At 47.7% G+C, this 19,130-nt stretch overlaps 1 pseudogene; it reads left to right on the top strand.

Moving 5' to 3' along the window:
• The window catches only part of LOC147672937 (uncharacterized), a 102,390-nt pseudogene that overhangs the window by 14,250 nt on the left and 69,010 nt on the right, over positions 1–19,130 (top strand).

Genomic DNA, 19,130 nt, shown 5'->3' with positions numbered 1-19,130 from the left:
GTTTCTGGCATTTCAGCCGTTTTCGGCCCGGCTTGCTTGAATCCTGATGGTGCAATGAGCTAGGGACTCACGTCTGAGTATACCCTTCCACGCTTATGGTGGACAAAATAATTAAACAACAGGGGGTGGTGATGGACAGAGTTTCTGAATTAAGCAGAATACTCTCACCCAGTCAAGAGATCAGGGCTTAATCCAACACCGTTTTTTAGCTCACTGCACCATCCCAGCACAGAACCTGGCTATATGCAAATTAGTCTGACCCTGGCCCAGTGTATCATGGGAACAGGGCAAACCAAACTACCAAGCCAATTCTTTCACTGGGAAGGAAACAAGCTACCGGGGACCGGTTTCTGGCATTTCAGCCGTCTTCGGCCCGGCTTGCTTGAATCCTGATGGTGCAAAGAGCTAGGGACTCACGTCTGAGTATACCCTTCCACGCTTATGGTGGACAAAATAATTAAACAACACGGGGTGGTGATGGACAGAGTTTCTGAATTAAGCAGAATACTCTCACCCAGTCAAGAGATCAGGGCTTAATCCAACACCGTTTTTTAGCTCACTGCACCATCCCAGCTCAGAACCTGGTTATATGCAAATTAGTCTGACCCTGGCCCAGTGTATCATGGGAGCAGGGCAAACCAAACTACCAAGCCAATTCTTTCACTGGGAAGGAAACAAGCTACCGGGGACCGGTTTCTGGCATTTCAGCCGTCTTCGGCCCGGCTTGCTTGAATCCTGATGGTGCAATGAGCTAGGGACTCACGTCTGAGTATACCCTTCCACGCTTATGGTGGACAAAATATTTAAACAACAGGGGGTGGTGATGGACAGAGTTTCTGAATTAAGCAGAATACTCTCACCCAGTCAAGAGATCAGGGCTTAATCCAACACCGTTTTTTAGCTCACTGCACCATCCCAGCTCAGAACCTGGCTATATGCAAATTAGTCTGTCCCTGGCCCAGTGTATCATGGGAACAGGGCAAACCAAACTACCAAGCCAATTCTTTCACTGGGAAGGAAACAAGCTACCGGGGACCGGTTTCTGGCATTTCAGCCGTCTTCGGCCCGGCTTGCTTGAATCCTGATGGTGCAATGAGCTAGGGACTCACGTCTGAGTATACCCTTCCACGCTTATGGTGGACAAAATAATTAAACAACAGGGGGTGGTGATGGACAGAGTTTCTGAATTAAGCAGAATACTCTCACCCAGTCAAGAGATCAGGGCTTAATCCAACACCGTTTTTTAGCTCACTGCACCATCCCAGCTCAGAACCTGGCTATATGCAAATTAGTCTGACCCTGGCCCAGTGTATCATGGGAACAGGGCAAACCAAACTACCAAGCCAATTCTTTCTCTGGGAAGGAAACAAGCTACCGGGGACCGGTTTCTGGCATTTCAGCCGTCTTCGGCCCGGCTTGCTTGAATCCTGATGGTGCAATGAGCTAGGGACTCAGGTCTGAGTATACCCTTCCACGCTTATGGTGGACAAAATAATTAAACATCAGGGGGTGGTGATGGACAGAGTTTCTGAATTAAGCAGAATACTCTCACCCAGTCAAGAGATCAGGGCTTAATCCAACACCGTTTTTTAGCTCACTGCACCATCCCAGCTCAGAACCTGGCTATATGCAAATTAGTCTGACCCTGGCCCAGTGTATCATGGGAACAGGGCAAACCAAACTACCAAGCCAATTCTTTCACTGGGAAGGAAACAAGCTACCGGGGACCGGTTTCTGGCATTTCAGCCGTCTTCGGCCCGGCTTGCTTGAATCCTGATGGTGCAATGAGCTAGGGACTCACGTCTGAGTATACCCTTCCACGCTTATGGTGGACAAAATAATTAAACAACAGGGGGTGGTGATGGACAGAGTTTCTGAATTAAGCAGAATACTCTCACCCAGTCAAGAGATCAGGGCTTAATCCAACACCGTTTTTTAGCTCACTGCACCATCCCAGCACAGAACCTGGCTATATGCAAATTAGTCTGACCCTGGCCCAGTGTATCATGGGAACAGGGCAAACCAAACTACCAAGCCAATTCTTTCACTGGGAAGGAAACAAGCTACCGGGGACCGGTTTCTGGCATTTCAGCCGTCTTCGGCCCGGCTTGCTTGAATCCTGATGGTGCAATGAGCTAGGGACTCACGTCTGAGTATACCCTTCCACGCTTATGGTGGACAAAATAATTAAACAACAGGGGGTGGTGATGGACAGAGTTTCTGAATTAAGCAGAATACTCTCACCCAGTCAAGAGATCAGGGCTTAATCCAACACCGTTTTTTAGCTCACTGCACCATCCCAGCTCAGAACCTGGTTATATGCAAATTAGTCTGACCCTGGCCCAGTGTATCATGGGAAGAGGGCAAACCAAACTACCAAGCCAATTCTTTCACTGGGAAGGAAACAAGCTACCGGGGACCGGTTTCTGGCATTTCAGCCGTTTTCGTCCCGGCTTGCTTGAATCCTGATGGTGCAATGAGCTAGGGACTCACGTCTGAGTATACCCTTCCACGCTTATGGTGGACAAAATAATTAAACAACAGGGGGTGGTGATGGACAGAGTTTCTGAATTAAGCAGAATACTCTCACCCAGTCAAGAGATCAGGGCTTAATCCAACACCGTTTTTTAGCTCACTGCACCATCCCAGCTCAGAACCTGGCTATATGCAAATTAGTCTGACCCTGGCCCAGTGTATCATGGGAACAGGGCAAACCAAACTACCAAGCCAATTCTTTCTCTGGGAAGGAAACAAGGTACCGGGGACCGGTTTCTGGCATTTCAGCCGTCTTCGGCCCGGCTTGCTTGAATCCTGATGGTGCAATGAGCTAGGGACTCACGTCTGAGTATACCCTTCCACGCTTATGGTGGACAAAATAATTAAACAACAGGGGGTGGTGATGGACAGAGTTTCTGAATTAGGCAGAATACTCTCACCCAGTCAAGAGATCAGGGTTTAATCCAACACTGTTTTTTAGCTCGCTGCACCATCCCAGCTCAGAACCTGGCTATATGCAAATTAGTCTGACCCTGGCCCAGTGTATCATGGGAACAGGGCAAACCAAACTACCAAGCCAATTCTTTCACTGGGAAGGAAACAAGCTACCGGGGACCGGTTTCTGGCATTTCAGCCGTCTTCGGCCCGGCTTGCTTGAATCCTGATGGTGCAATGAGCTAGGGACTCACGTCTGAGTATACCCTTCCACGCTTATGGTGGACAAAATAATTAAACAACAGGGGGTGGTGATGGACAGAGTTTCTGAATTAAGCAGAATACTCTCACCCAGTCAAGAGATCAGGGCTTAATCCAACACCGTTTTTTAGCTCACTGCACCATCCCAGCTCAGAACCTGGCTATATGCAAATTAGTCTGACCCTGGCCCAGTGTATCATGGGAACAGGGCAAACCAAACTACCAAGCCAATTCTTTCACTGGGAAGGAAACAAGCTACCGGGGACCGGTTTCTGGCATTTCAGCCGTCTTCGGCCCGGCTTGCTTGAATCCTGATGGTGCAATGAGCTAGGGACTCACGTCTGAGTATACCCTTCCACGCTTATGGTGGACAAAATAATTAAACAACAGGGGGTGGTGATGGACAGAGTTTCTGAATTAAGCAGAATACTCTCACCCAGTCAAGAGATCAGGGCTTAATCCAACACCGTTTTTTAGCTCACTGCACCATCCCAGCTCAGAACCTGGTTATATGCAAATTAGTCTGACCCTGGCCCAGTGTATCATGAGAACAGGGCAAACCAAACTACCAAGCCAATTCTTTCACTGGGAAGGAAACAAGCTACCGGGGACCGGTTTCTGGCATTTCAGCCGTTTTCGGCCCGGCTTGCTTGAATCCTGATGGTGCAATGAGCTAGGGACTCACGTCTGAGTATACCCTTCCACGCTTATGGTGAACAAAATAATTAAACAACAGGGGGTGGTGATGGACAGAGTTTCTGAATTAAGCAGAATACTCTCACCCAGTCAAGAGATCAGGGCTTAATCCAACACCGTTTTTTAGCTCACTGCACCATCCCAGCTCAGAACCTGGCTATATGCAAATTAGTCTGACCCTGGCCCAGTGTATCATGGGAACAGGGCAAACCAAACTACCAAGCCAATTCTTTCTCTGGGAAGGAAACAAGCTACCGGGGACCGGTTTCTGGCATTTCAGCCGTCTTCGGCCCAGCTTGCTTGAATCCTGATGGTGCAATGAGCTAGGGACTCACGTCTGAGTATACCCTTCCACGCTTATGGTGGACAAAATATTTAAACAACAGGGGGTGGTGATGGACAGAGTTTCTGAATTAAGCAGAATACTCTCACCCAGTCAAGAGATCAGGGCTTAATCCAACACCGTTTTTTAGCTCACTGCACCATCCCAGCTCAGAACCTGGCTATATGCAAATTAGTCTGACCCTGGCCCAGTGTATCATGAGAACAGGGCAAACCAAACTACCAAGCCAATTCTTTCACTGGGAAGGAAACAAGCTACCGGGGACCGGTTTCTGGCATTTCAGCCGTTTTCGGCCCGGCTTGCTTGAATCCTGATGGTGCAATGAGCTAGGGACTCACGTCGGAGTATACCCTTCCACGCTTATGGTGAACAAAATAATTAAACAACAGGGGGTGGTGATGGACAGAGTTTCTGAATTAAGCAGAATACTCTCACCCAGTCAAGAGATCAGGGCTTAATCCAACACCGTTTTTTAGCTCACTGCACCATCCCAGCTCAGAACCTGGCTATATGCAAATTAGTCTGACCCTGGCCCAGTGTATCATGGGAACAGGGCAAACCAAACTACCAAGCCAATTCTTTCTCTGGGAAGGAAACAAGCTACCGGGGACTGGTTTCTGGCATTTCAGCCGTCTTCGGCCCAGCTTGCTTGAATCCTGATGGTGCAATGAGCTAGGGACTCACGTCTGAGTATACCCTTCCACGCTTATGGTGGACAAAATATTTAAACAACAGGGGGTGGTGATGGACAGAGTTTCTGAATTAAGCAGAATACTCTCACCCAGTCAAGAGATCAGGGCTTAATCCAACACCGTTTTTTAGCTCACTGCACCATCCCAGCTCAGAACCTGGCTATATGCAAATTAGTCTGACCCTGGCCCAGTGTATCATGGGAACAGGGCAAACCAAACTACCAAGCCAATTCTTTCACTGGGAAGGAAACAAGCTACCGGGGACCGGTTTCTGGCATTTCAGCCGTCTTCGGCCCGGCTTGCTTGAATCCTGATGGTGCAATGAGCTAGGGACTCACGTCTGAGTATACCCTTCCACGCTTATGGAGGACAAAATAATTAAACAACAGGGGGTGGTGATGGACAGAGTTTCTGAATTAAGCAGAATACTCTCACCCAGTCAAGAGATCAGGGCTTAATCCAACACCGTTTTTTAGCTCACTGCACCATCCCAGCTCAGAACCTGGCTATATGCAAATTAGTCTGACCCTGGCCCAGTGTATCATGGGAACAGGGCAAACCAAACTACCAAGCCAATTCTTTCACTGGGAAGGAAACAAGCTACCGGGGACCGGTTTCTGGCATTTCAGCCGTCTTCGGCCCGGCTTGCTTGAATCCTGATGGTGCAATGAGCTAGGGACTCACGTCTGAGTATACCCTTCCACGCTTATGGTGGACAAAATAATTAAACAACAGGGGGTGGTGATGGACAGAGTTTCTGAATTAAGCAGAATACTCTCACCCAGTCAAGAGATCAGGGCTTAATCCAACACCGTTTTTTAGCTCACTGCACCATCCCAGCTCAGAACCTGGGTATATGCAAATTAGTCTGACCCTGGCCCAGTGTATCATGGGAACAGGGCAAACCAAACTACCAAGCCAATTCTTTCACTGGGAAGAAAACAAGCTACCGGGGACCGGTTTCTGGCATTTCAGCCGTCTTCGGCCCGGCTTGCTTGAATCCTGATGGTGCAATGAGCTAGGGACTCACGTCTGAGTATACCCTTCCACGCTTATGGTGGACAAAATAATTAAACAACATGGGGTGGTGATGGACAGAGTTTCTGAATTAAGCAGAATACTCTCACCCAGTCAAGAGATCAGCGCTTAATCCAACACCGTTTTTTAGCTCACTGCACCATCCCAGCACAGAACCTGGCTATATGCAAATTAGTCTGACCCTGGCCCAGTGTATCATGGGAACAGGGCAAACCAAACTACCAAGCCAATTCTTTCACTTGGAAGGAAACAAGCTACCGTGACATTGATCCACATTCTGTCTATCACCTGTTTTGTTTGCAATACCGCCATAAGTGCGCTGGGGATGCTCAGACGTGGGTCCCAGGCACTCCACACCACTGGAGTCAAGCTAGCCGGGCTGATGAGAGGTGTTACCTCGAAACCGGTCCGGTCCTCGGATGCTTGATTCCGTTCTGGGAAGGACATGGCTTTTGTAGTTCGGACTGGACTGTTCCCATGGGGCACAGGGTCAGAGCTGATTTGCATATCGCCATTGTCTAACCCAGGGTGGTGTGGAGAGCAAAAAAACGATGGATTTACGCCCAGATCTTTGGACTGGGGTGAATGTGTGACATTGATCCACATTCTGTCCATCACCTGTTTTGTTTGCAATACCGCCATAAGTGTGCTGGGGATGCTCAGACGTGGGTCCCAGGCACTCCACACCACTGGAGTCAAGCTAGCCGGGCTGATGAGAGGTGTTACCTCGAAACCGGTCCGGTCCTCGGATGCTTGATTCCGTTCTGGGAAGGACATGGCTTTTGTAGTTCGGACTGGACTGTTCCCATGGGGCACAGGGTCAGAGCTGATTTGCATATCACCATTGTCTAACCCAGGGTGGTGTGGAGTGCAAAAAAATGATGGATTTGGGCCCAGATCTTTGGACTGGGGTGAATGTGTGACATTGATCCACATTCTGTCCATCACCTGTTTTGTTTGCTGGACCGAAGATTGGTGGCGTCCTCAGGAGGTGGCTGGAGAGCGGCCGCAACTCGGATGAGAGTTGCGGCGGTGCACGTGAGTACACTTTACCATTTCTCCATGTTTCCCCTAGTAAGTAGTTGTAAATAGTGTAAAGATTGCCCCACGACCACGCACCACTGTATATTGTATAGGTCTTCACTGTCACCTTGTATAGAGACCATGAGCACTAAGTCCTTCACTTACATCACCAGCTACCCTTCCTTTCTTCTCTCTTCCTTGTCCTTACCTACCCTACCGACCTTCCTCACGTTCAGTTTCGCCTCCTTCACTTCCCCGGTGTGGGTGCCAGTGCTCAGTAGTCCTCTTCGATAAGGACTAACTGCCCATTTCTTCTCTCCCCTGCATGCCTCCGAGGAACACCAGTATCTCTTCCGGCAACCAGACGACCTCAGCCCAGAAGAGGATATACACCGGATCATCACGCCCCTACAGACCCTCGACCTGACGACCCAGCCTTCACAACCCATCCGTGACTGCCTTTACAGCCTTGTTTTAGTTTCACCCAGACTCTCTTTTGGCTACTTTTTAATAAAATAATCGCTAACCATAGTGCACTATATCCGGCCTCCACGCCTGTTATTCCGGTCCGCCCATACCCCTTCTCCACAGTAAGCTGTTGGAAACAGTAAAGAAACAAGGGAGGATTGGTATGCTATACCAGAATCTTGTACAATTACAAGGGGATGATTTGGAAAAACAGAACTCTAAATGGAATATTAAGTTAAATCAGCTAGAGAATCTCTTACAGCAGTCATTGGCATTGGCAGAAAAACTCCTCCTCTCTTCTAGCCTCAAGTTGCAACACTACAAAACTATATATGATCTCTACTACATGCCAGCCAAAATTTCTCGATGGGGGGGCTCAAATGAAGGTAAATGCACTCGATGTGAATTCAATCAAGCAGTTTTATGAGTGTCCAGATTTGAGACGGTTTATAAATAAGATTGAGATCTTTTTGACAGAGTTGACGGGGGTGGGAGTAGTGATTTCTCCAACTGTGATGCTGCTTGGAGTAGTGGAGGAAGAAGTAGATTTACAGGGGATGTATACATTTAGATATTTTATATTTATATCTGTGGTGATTGCAAGATTATGTATTACAACATTATGGAGGGATAAAGAGCTACCATCTTTTGAAATGTGGAGGGGTAAACTGTATGCGATATGTAATTTGAAATGTAGTCTTTATGCTCTTAAAGGTCCTCAGAAATGCCGGCCGGGCGCCAAGATCTGGGGCGCGTTAGTAGAGTACCTACAGTAACCCATTTCTAAATATATATCTTGTTGGACTTGGCCCTTTCCCCCAAAAATATATTGCTTTTCGCCCCCCTAATTTGAGATGTCTCCCCCATGGTAAAGGTTACTGTACAGGCAATGTGTGGTGTGAGACGCCATGTTAATGTGTAAGGTCATGCAATGGTGTGAGCACTTGACAATTCCTCCCATTGTGTAAATGTACCCTGGTTAACTGCTATTTTTAAAATGGATGTCATGGCTGTGCGTTGTGCCACCTGACTGCGGTAGGTTAGCGGTCTAAACATTAGGTACCCAGCCACCCCAGCATTTGGAGGGAAAGCCTGGCACCCAGGGTGCTCTACTCCTCCCCCTGAGCCAGTTTGAACCGGTTCGCCAGATAATTCCAGAAGCTGCTGGCACTGTCTGGGAGGGGGATATAAATAAGGGGGATGTGCCACCATGTGCAGAGACAGAGCTGGGACAGGAATGTGAGGGCACCTGCTGCCGGGGGATACCGCCACTTGGGCCTGTGTGCTGGTCCCTGCACCCATCTAGGACCCCCCCTACTGTCCCCAGGGCTAGTAAAGCCCCACTTCAGGAGTTCAGGCTGCCGTGTGGGAGGAGGGCCACGCTACAGTGGGGATGGTGAAAGCCTACTGCCCTGTTTTGATGATGCCCCCACTAACTGCTGACCTGGCGCAGTAGTGCCTGCTGCTCTGTCCCCCGGGCCCCGGAAGAAGGAGGGCCCCCCCCTAGGTCCCTGAAGCTGCCGGGACCCCGCGCCACGCAAGCGCTGTGCAAAGAAGCACCTGGAAGGGAAGGAGCGCCGTGGACTGGACCCCCCAGGAGGTGAGAAGAGTTACCCTGGGACTCCTGGGCCTGCTGCTGGAACTGTCCGCCTCCCTAGCGCTGTGTCTGCTGGAAGCGCTGTGCTGCCTGCCAAGCGCTCTAATCTTGATGCTGTGCCCCTTCATAGCGCTGTGTGTGCTGAGCGCCGTGTGTCCCACAAAAGAACTGATTGTCTGGCCCCCAAAGCGCTGTGCTGCCTCTCCAGCGCTCCCCTGCTGTGCCCCTGGAGAAGCGCTGGACCCCTGCACACTGTTGCCTGTTGAAGCGCTGTGCCCTGTGACTGTTGTGGCCCCTAGGCGCTATAATTGACCAGCGCCGGTCTGCCCGCGTTTTGGCCCGCTTTTGGTCCCTGGCGGGTGCCTACCCCGCATAATGAATAATTAATAAGAGGGTGCCTACCCCTCATCGCCGCTGAGAAATCATCGCCGTGGCCCGGTGCTGTATTGAGAGGAGTGCCGCTGCTGTTTGCTGCTCCCGCCGCACTCCCCGGCGTGAGGAGAGGGCCGGAGTGGGCCGCGCTAGGCCTCAAAGCCCCGATCCACCGTCTCGTGACGGGGGCGCCCAGCCGCGTCATCGGCCATGCCCCGCCCTTGTTGCCCGGCCATTGGTTGTCTGCCGCCGATCACAGCGCGGCCGGCACCTCATCAGGTAGAAGTGGCCTCTGATTGGCCGATGCCGGGAGAAGCCCGAACCGGCCAGAGAATCGACACGGAGGGGGGCCCTGAGGAGTGTGAGCCCCCTCCGCCCAGCTACACCCTCGGGCTGGCCCTATCATTGGTGCGGGCCCAGTGTAGCCCTGCGGTGCCCCATAGCCGGCCCCCAACAGTGTGGGACACATTGGAGGTCTCTGGGTAGAGCAAGAGCCCTCTTCCTTTCCAGAAACCGCCGCAAGGGCCCCAGGAGGGCCGAAGATTCAGGTAACTCCCCGGGGAGGTGGGAGGACGACCAGAGAGGAGAGCGGGTCCCCGAAGAGAGAAGAGGAAGCCCCGTAGCAGCCCCTCCCCGGGGGAAGCGGTAGATGTGCCCCGTTGGCCATAATTAGCAAGATAAGGCGTCCTAAACTGGACAAGGACACTGATGAAGCCCTTGGGTGACTATTTGGTAAATTAAGGGCCTCCCTATGCAAGGTGCCAGGCATGGTAATGTTGCCCCTGCACCAGTGTGCCTAATGTTGATGCTGTGCCCCGGGAGGAAATGCGGCCTTATGAGTTTATGCATGTTGTGCTTTCCTGCCTAATGTCTTGTTTCATGCGGACATGTCCCACGGCTGAGGCCTAGTGTTTTCAGGTTACCTGTTCAGGTGTGATGCGCTTTTGCTCCTAATGTTTATTGTATGCTGCTAAAGGTTTCATGGCCCCTGATTGATGGGTTCCTGCCCCATGATTTAGGCCTGCTCCACCTTATGCCAGATGTTAATGCCAGGTGCCGCATATTTCTTTTCACAGGAGACGCGGATGCAGGTCCTGCTGTGTGTTTATGCCTAATGTTATATTTTACACTTACAGCCTACTACTAAGGTGATGCTAAGGATTAATACCTGTGTTGGCCCTGCACTATTGACCCTATGTTTCATGTCAATTTGATAACCTTCTCTTTATTTCAGTTGGACACTAATGGACTTACTTTCCTTTTCTTGCTTTGCCCATTTTCCCTGTAAATAATCCCCCCTGGTATTCATTGCCCTCGTTACTGTGTTTGCCTTTACAGTTTGGAGACAAAACATGAGTTATTCTTTTACTTCCAACCCTGTGTCGTGTCTCTTTTGTAGTGTGCCTGGTGTGTCATCTGTGGGTACTGCGTGGATGCTTCACACATGTCCTCAGGAGTTTGGCCTGCCCGCTCTGCTCCATGCTACCCCCCGTATAATTGGTGACCCCATTTCTAACATATCTTGTTTTTCTTTTATTTCTGCTCTCTCCCTGGGATTATGTTCATTTTCATATTAATCAATGTAATTTAAATGTATGTTGATTTTGTTGGCTTAATAAAAAAAAAAAAAATACCTAATACCCAAACGCCGTTCCCCGCCGTATGCCCCAGACCTCCCTATTGAGACATTACCAGGGACATATACCGGTCTAAAGCGCCCAGAATTGACCGACTGGCAGGCACTCGGCCTGACAACTTGAGGTGACCTATTTACGGTCCTATAGGGTGGAGACCTATTTACTGTCTCCACCCTATGCGATATTAACACTTTGATGGTTGTTCCCCTAATCCATTCCTTTCTTCACTCTCTTCATGGGCTATTCTTCCACAGCGATGTTGTCAATGCACTCCATCACTAGCGCTGGGACGCTTATGGGCAGCCATGCACACTACAAATCTGTAAAATAAATAAATAAATAATCGATAGATGATTATGGTGTATCACCTGGAACGTTCCTCCTCAATGCAACTTTAATGGAGCAGGTGACACGATTCTGGGGAGACATAAGCACTGTAACCCCAACTTCTGAAGCCCTCCAGACACTGCTGACACATGAAACAGGCAGGAAAGCTATTAAGACCATCTATGCCTCCTTTAGAATAGACACAGCCCCCTCATTGTACCCATTGCGCGAATACTGGACAATGGCGCACTCGCTTAAATAACAGACAAGCAGTGGAAGCAGTGCATAGAGAACCCCAAGACCATCTCAATGAATGCTAGACTAAAACTCACTCAATTCAACTATTTACATCATACGTACTTAACACAGCTCAGGTTGCAGCGAATTTACCCGACCTCCATTGATATATGTCCCAGATGTAATGATGCGGATGCTGACAGGGGCGGCTCTAGGCTCATGGCGGCCCTGGGCAGGGAGCATAGGTAGGGGGCCCCGGAGGAGGGGGTCTGGATGGGGCGGAGTGCGGAGGCCAGTGAAGAGGGTAGGTCAGGGTATTTGGAAGTGGAACAGGCTGCCAAATCCCTGCCAGGGGCCGCCACGCAAATATGTGTCCTTCCTTGAAGGATTATTATATTAAGGATATATATTGGTGTGGTGGCCCCTGGGGTTTGGTGGTCCTGTGCAGGTGCACAGCTTGCACATGCCTAAAGCCACCCCTGATGCTGACTTCGTTCACATGGTCTGAACGTGCTCTCACATCATAACATACTGGGGAAAAGTGTCTGAGATAGTAACAACAGCAACGGGGTCCAAAATCCCGGCTCAGGGAGCGCACTACTTGCTAGGCATCAGAAAACGTAATGCACATCCAAAAAATCTCAACAAATTCCTGGATTTGGCGCTGGTTTTGGCCAAACTCACCCTGGCAATGGCTTGGAAATCCCTGATGGGCCCTTCAACCAGACACTGGCTGATCACCCTCCAGCGAGCCTTGGTGGTCGAACACGAGATACTGGCATCCCAGACCCCACGCCCATTGTCTAGGACACAACCTGTAGATTGGCATCACTACATAACCACTGTACAATCTAGCTTTCACGCCTCACACATTAACGGGTGACACACTGGCAGCGCTGACGTTGTCACCAGAGGATGTGTCTAGGACACTCTGTACACCTATGCTGGGGGATACACATAAGATGGGCGTCAAGCTATGTACAAGCTTGCGCAGCAAACAGACACAGCAGGCTCATACCTTTGGGGAAACCCGGTTACACCTTCGCATTAAACAACATTTGCACTACACAATTCCTATTCTATCTTATCACTATTGTAGTAAACACCACAGTAGAACCCCGGTAACTCGCACCACGCATGAGCAGCACATTTAGCGGCAACATGTTCATAGTAATTATATGGCAGGCAATCTAGTTAAGTGGCATTATGGTTTGTTTTTTTCTCGTATTATGTTTTGGCGCAGCTTTATACAGTGACATCTGTCAACAAATTTTGAAGAGAATCAATGTCGTCGTTCAATATCTGTAATGTAGAACATAATGTCTCGCCCCCCACCTAGCCGGCACAAAAATGCAAATGCAGATGTACTGCAATACATATTTTAATATGTTGTATTTACAGCTGTATGTTGATTTGGGCAAAAAATGAATAAAGATTATTAAAATCAAAAAAGAAAGTTTGGATGGCTGGGGAGTGGAGGGCGGCACATGGACCCCCCTCCTCGGGGCCATTACCGGTCGGGGTGGGCCATATGCACCTCCCCTCTCCTAATTATGAAGTTAATTATCCCCCAGGATATGGCCCACCATAGGGCATTTTATAAAAACAAGCTGGCCTCTCATTTTTGCTCCTTCCTGGAAAGGTTCTAGGTGATCCGTCAAGAGAATACAAAAAAATAGGGGGTCCCAAAACTCAAAATCCCCTTACAATTTCCATAGACTTCTTTAAAACAAGGCTATAGTAAAAACTGCTGAACAGCATTGCACCAAATGTGTCAGGAAGCTAGATTTTGATCTGCAGATTTAGCTTTTTTTTTGTGATTTGTTGTAAATTTGATAAGTAGTTGTTGAGAAATTAAGTGCCAAAAATAATTTTCTTTATAGGCAGTTGGTGTCTAGATGTGCTCTGATTGACCACATTAAGAGGCCGTAGTCAATCCTGATTGGTTGGTTTCAACCTGAATAAAATTCCTGAGTCCTGTAAATAAATAAATACATTATGTAAGGGGGCAGAGTGGGCACACCCGAAATTAACCCCACTCCTTTATTGACTGGCCACAACGTGGACAACATGCTGTGGCAGCCGCTTCAGGACTCTTGGACTTGGAGCCCATTGCAATGAAAGGAGGATAACAGTTACATTATAAATCTTTGTAGGAATGTGGTGTGTTCTAACCTCATTTTACCCTGCGAAAAATGCTGACCCTCTGCTGGTATTTAATAAATCATGTTTGAGAGAAAACAGTTTTCTTATGATTTTCTCACCGTGGTTATAGAAGGTGCTCCAGAAGCTAAAATGCGAGCATGTTTCCTGTAAGTTCACACTGTCTTTCTCAGCCATGTGAGAATAAAGTCTGACATTCTCAGTAAATCAAGTACTTCCAGCAGGAGCAGCGAATGTCAGCTGATTCCCATGTCTTCTACTGCAGCCTCCCAGAGTGTTCTAAAGAACAACTAGAACGCTAACAGTGTTACTTATGACAAAAGTGCGGCACACCTGAAGACATCTTGATTGCATCAAACTGGCAAAACATTTAATGTAAAAAGGAACAAAAAGAGGCTGTTTATTTTGTCATAGAAATTATAGTTTCTGCTGTAGAAAGCAGAATTAGCAAATGTTGTAAATGAGCTCTCAAATATCGTCTTCTATTTCATTAATACTGTTTGGTATGCAGACTGAAACATGCGCTTTCAACACCAGCAGCAGTAGTAGAAAAGGAAAGTTTAGATTCTAAGTACACAAAGGTGACAATTATGCATATCTTTTGTTACTTTATTAATCCAGCGCCTTTAAAGAGCATCTTAATAAAAAACAGCATTAACTACATTTCCCATGAACCAACAGGGAAAGTGTCTCCATAACAACCATTGTCCAATCATATACCAGTCCTTTGTGTGTATATATAACTGTGACATCCCTTCCTGTCCCTCTTCTTCTCTGGAGGAAGTTAACCCTTACTGCATGCTCTACTTGAGTTTATGATTGTTTCCTTCTTAATAGAAAGGTGACACACATTATCCTGTTCTCTACAATGACTTCTCACACCAACAGTTGAATCTTTGCATCCATTATCAAGTTTGCAGCCGACAACTATGAATGATAAACATTAGACTAAGACGAAATTACTTTTCCAAAATCAATTAAACCATTGATTAGCATTAATTACTGTCAAACAAATCATCTTAGGTAGGGCAAGGAGCTCTCTCCTTGATGTCTACATGTGCGATATTCCCCTCATCCGTGTCCTTAATCGAATCAACTTTCCTTCTTATTAGCTAGGAAATATTTCTTTCTATGTCACAACTGGATCCGAGGATTATGCATGTTTAAAGCTTACTTACCACCAAAACTGTGGCATCTGAAATAAGTTTGAAATAAAACTTCTTAAAAGTTGATTCTGATGACCAATCCGTCATGGTTGTGCCCGAGCCCGAGTTTAACGCTGCAGTAAAAGGGGAGGTGAAGCTCCGCCCGTATAAAACGCAACGCTTCGGGAATACAGAAGCTTCGCGTTCTAGTTGTTGCCTTCATGCGTCGTCACTTCCGGGTCTCTCCCTTCTATTCCGGGTCCCGAGTTACAGCGTTGGCGTGTCGTGTCTGGTTCCTGCTTCCCTCCTCGAGAGTTGTTGTGTGCCTTCTTCTGCTCCCGATCACTGAACTCTTTAAAGGCGGCACGAGGACCTCCATTGACCCTCCTCGCTTCTTTCATCCCCTTTGTGAAGAACTTTCACTTGTTTGGTGGTAACGTGCTAGCGCTAGTCAGGTGGCCCGCCCTCCTCCCCCCTAAGGCTCCCTTGGCTTGCTGTGTAGGGGCTCTTTTCTGTGGCATTTTGGCATCTGCATTTTCCTTATATTCTTGACTCGTGCACAGTGTCCTCATGCTTAGTTAATAGGATTTCTCAGTCATTTACACTCCTTCTTTGAGTGCTATACAGACCGGCTGGCTTAATTTTTAGGTGGCTGCATATTAAATTTATGTTGGTCATTAGGAAGGTTGTGCTGTTAACAACCCATAGAATACATACTTTCTTTTGAAGCCACCATGCATTACATGTTCCTCACATATTTTAGGGGGTAAAACACGCAACTACTATACTACATAAGTATCCTACTGTGATTTGGTGTGATTAGGTGTTAACATTATCTTTGTCTATGTTTAGGAACATTGCACCTGTTGCCCTATTCTATTCATTTTTACCTGTGGACACAAGCGGAAGAGGGGAGATTTCCAGGTAAAATATTTAACAGACCATTAGTTCTGTATGCTTGATCATAGCCTATTATCCAACTGCTAATGTAACTTTCTGTTCGCAAGAATTCTTCCGAATCCCAGTGGAGCTTTTGATGTGTTAAATGTGTGCTGGACTTGCCCTGTCTCTCCTTCTCTTGTCTCCCCTCTTCCCCCTATTCACTGGCACTGCTTTGACTTTGTTGGGCGGTCAAGTGGTAGAGGGAAGTTGGGATTTATTCATCTGACTCCTGCCTCCTGTCCCTGCGGAGACCTCAGGTGAGCCCGACACAATCCACAGCAATCAAAATGTCTTCTAATCTACTAGCTACTTGGATGGATTTAGACGCCATGGCCTGTCTCGTGGAGTGGGCCCCAAACCTTTGTACATCGATTCTGGGTTCTGCCATGATTCACTTTCTGATTCTAGTCTGCCTGTCTCTGAAAGCTGGGAAGATGATGATTTTCTAATGGATCATTAGTCACATCCCCTTGTGCACACCTTCTTCTCAATTTGAAATTCGAATCTTTATTCAATTTCTTGTTTTCATCATTGTAAATTGTTATTCATGAAATTATTTTATCATTTCATTAATTCACATGACATATGGCATCTAGCTTTAGATCCTATGCATTTCGGGCATAGAGCCCTTCCTCAGGGAGAATCGCTATAAATCAAAAAAGATAACACATTTACCTTGCGGTCTGTTTGTGCAATGTCATCAATGAATAGGTGCTCTATTTAACAGTGAATCACTCGTAAGCAATGTGAGTGGTACCAGTAACACAAATCGTGAATTTTAGCCCAACGTAATAAAACAATGTGCCGTGTGTTTGTAAAAAGGTAATCGTTGTATACTCTGTCTTCGAAAAAACGCGTTAGGCGAAAACCTACATGCCAATGTAGTTGTCTGGAATACAATGCCGATGTGAAAAAACATATCTGAAAGCAAACATGTCAGATCGCGTTAAATTACAGTGTAACCCGATGCTATACGTGATGCTCAAAAAAGGTTGCAGTTGCTACTTACTTCGAGACGCGTCGCGTCCTTTCTTCTAAGCCTCCATGTCAGTAGCCAGTTTTCGTGAAGCCGTGATGACGCAAGTGTTTAAAATACCGTGTATTGACACATGAGCCATCCTGGTTGGACGCTCGTGGCCGGTCACGTGATGGCTGAAACTAGACAATAGACAACACTTGGTTGAGTGTAGTAGGCTTAAAAAAAATACATTTACCTTGCGGTCTGTTTGTGCAATGTCATCAACGAATAAGTGCTCTATTTAACAGTGAATCACTCGTGAGCAATGTGAGTGGTACCAGTAACACAAATTGTGAATTTTAGCCCAACGTAATAAAACAATGTGCCGTGTGTTTGTAAAAAGGTAATCGTTGTGTACTCTGTCTTCGAAAAAACGCGTTAGGCGAAAACCTACATGCCAATGTAGTTGTCTGGAATACAATGCCGATGTGAAAAAACGTACCTGAAAGCAAACATGTCAGATCGCGTTAAAATACATTGTAACCCGATGCTATACGTGATGGTCAAAAAAAGGTTGCAGTTGCTACTTACTTCGAGAAGCGTCGCGTCCCTTCTTCTAAGCCTCCGTGCCAGTAGCCAGTTTTCGTGAAGCCGTGATGACGCGAGCGCTTAAACCTCTGTGTATTGAGACACGAGCCGTCCTGGTTGGACGCTTGTGGCCGGTCACGTGATGGCTGAAACTAGACAATAGACTACACTTGGTCGGGTGTAGTAGACTCAAAAAAATACTACTATGCATGTAATGCCGTACTGTATAGGCCACAATGTATGTGAAAATGTGTGTTGGGAAAACACAAATAAAAAACGCTTGGGTGAAAAGAAGAATTAAAAACAAGAAGAGTAAAAAAACGGAAAGTGAAAAAAACAGAAAGTGAACAAAAAACTGCGATTGAAAACATGGGGGTAATCTAAATGATGCTCATAGAGAGTAGTGATGAACATTGCTTTGGTGTGGATCAACCGATCAGTATTGAGCATCACAATAACGAACACCCGAGCCAAGATGTTGACAAATGTGCATACATGGTCTGGTTCCTTTGTATACTGTAGGTTTTTCTGTTTTTCACTTAAGTATCTCTCCTAAGTTCTTCCCTTTGGTGTGAGTGAAAAGGGGTGGATTGTCGAATGTAGAATTGAAGTCGGGTTCTAGATTCAGAATAGGCCAATGCCTTCTGATTATTCTTTCGAAGTTTGTGCTTGAAGTGGAAAACTTAGATACTACTACCATCTTGACGTCATCAGTTTTCTTGTTGACTCACTCTCTGCTTCCAAGCTGAGTGGTCGCTCCCTGCTCCCTGCTGCTAAGGTATCGTTTCTCCAGCGTTAACGCTCTGACCTGGCCTGCATCTCACTATTTCTGCCTGCTGTGTGCCCTCATTACCGCTGCTTGCTGAAACTGCCGCTTTGACCTTTAAATTACTGTATTTACCGATTTGCCCAGTGAAAGTGCGTTTCTGCTAGCGTGTGACTCTGTTGCTCATTGTGTTGTCATATCGCCGCTTTTTCATTAGCATTCGTCTCCCCCCTAGCGCTCCTGCCGCCCTGACCCCTCCACCTCCATTTTGTTGTTGTTGTCGTCGTCCTTTGCCCGCCCCGCCTCCCAGCTGAAGCGCCCTCCCACAGACAACAAACAGCGCGCCCACACCAGGAAGCGCCGTGACTCACTCTCTGCTTCCAAGCTGAGTGGTCGCTCCCTGCTCCCTGCTGCTAAGGTATCGTTTCTCCAGCGTTAACGCTCTGACCTGGCCTGCATCTCACTATTTCTGCCTGCTGTGTGCCCTCATTACCGCTGCTTGCTGAAACTGCCGCTTTGTCCTTTAAATTACTGTATTTACCGATTTGCCCAGTGAAAGTGCGTTTCTGCTAGCGTGTGACTCTGTTGCTCATTGTGTTGTCATATCGCCGCTTTTTCATTAGCATTCGTCTCCCCCCTAGCGCTCCTGCCGCCCTGACCCCTCCACCTCCATTTTGTTGTTGTTGTCGTCGTCCTTTGCCCGCCCCGCCTCCCAGCTGAAGCGCCCTCCCACAGACAACAAACAGCGCGCCCACACCAGGAAGCGCCGTGACTCACTCTCTGCTTCCAAGCTGAGTGGTCGCTCCCTGCTCCCTGCTGCTAAGGTATCGTTTCTCCAGCGTTAACGCTCTGACCTGGCCTGCATCTCACTATTTCTGCCTGCTGTGTGCCCTCATTACCGCTGCTTGCTGAAACTGCCGCTTTGACCTTTAAATTACTGTATTTA

Source organism: Lissotriton vulgaris, unplaced genomic scaffold (assembly GCF_964263255.1).
Source record: "Lissotriton vulgaris unplaced genomic scaffold, aLisVul1.2 SCAFFOLD_1389, whole genome shotgun sequence".
NCBI classification, from domain to species: domain Eukaryota; kingdom Metazoa; phylum Chordata; class Amphibia; order Caudata; family Salamandridae; genus Lissotriton; species Lissotriton vulgaris.
Note: the sequence above shows the minus strand (reverse complement) of the source record. Positions and strands in the feature narration are given on the sequence as shown.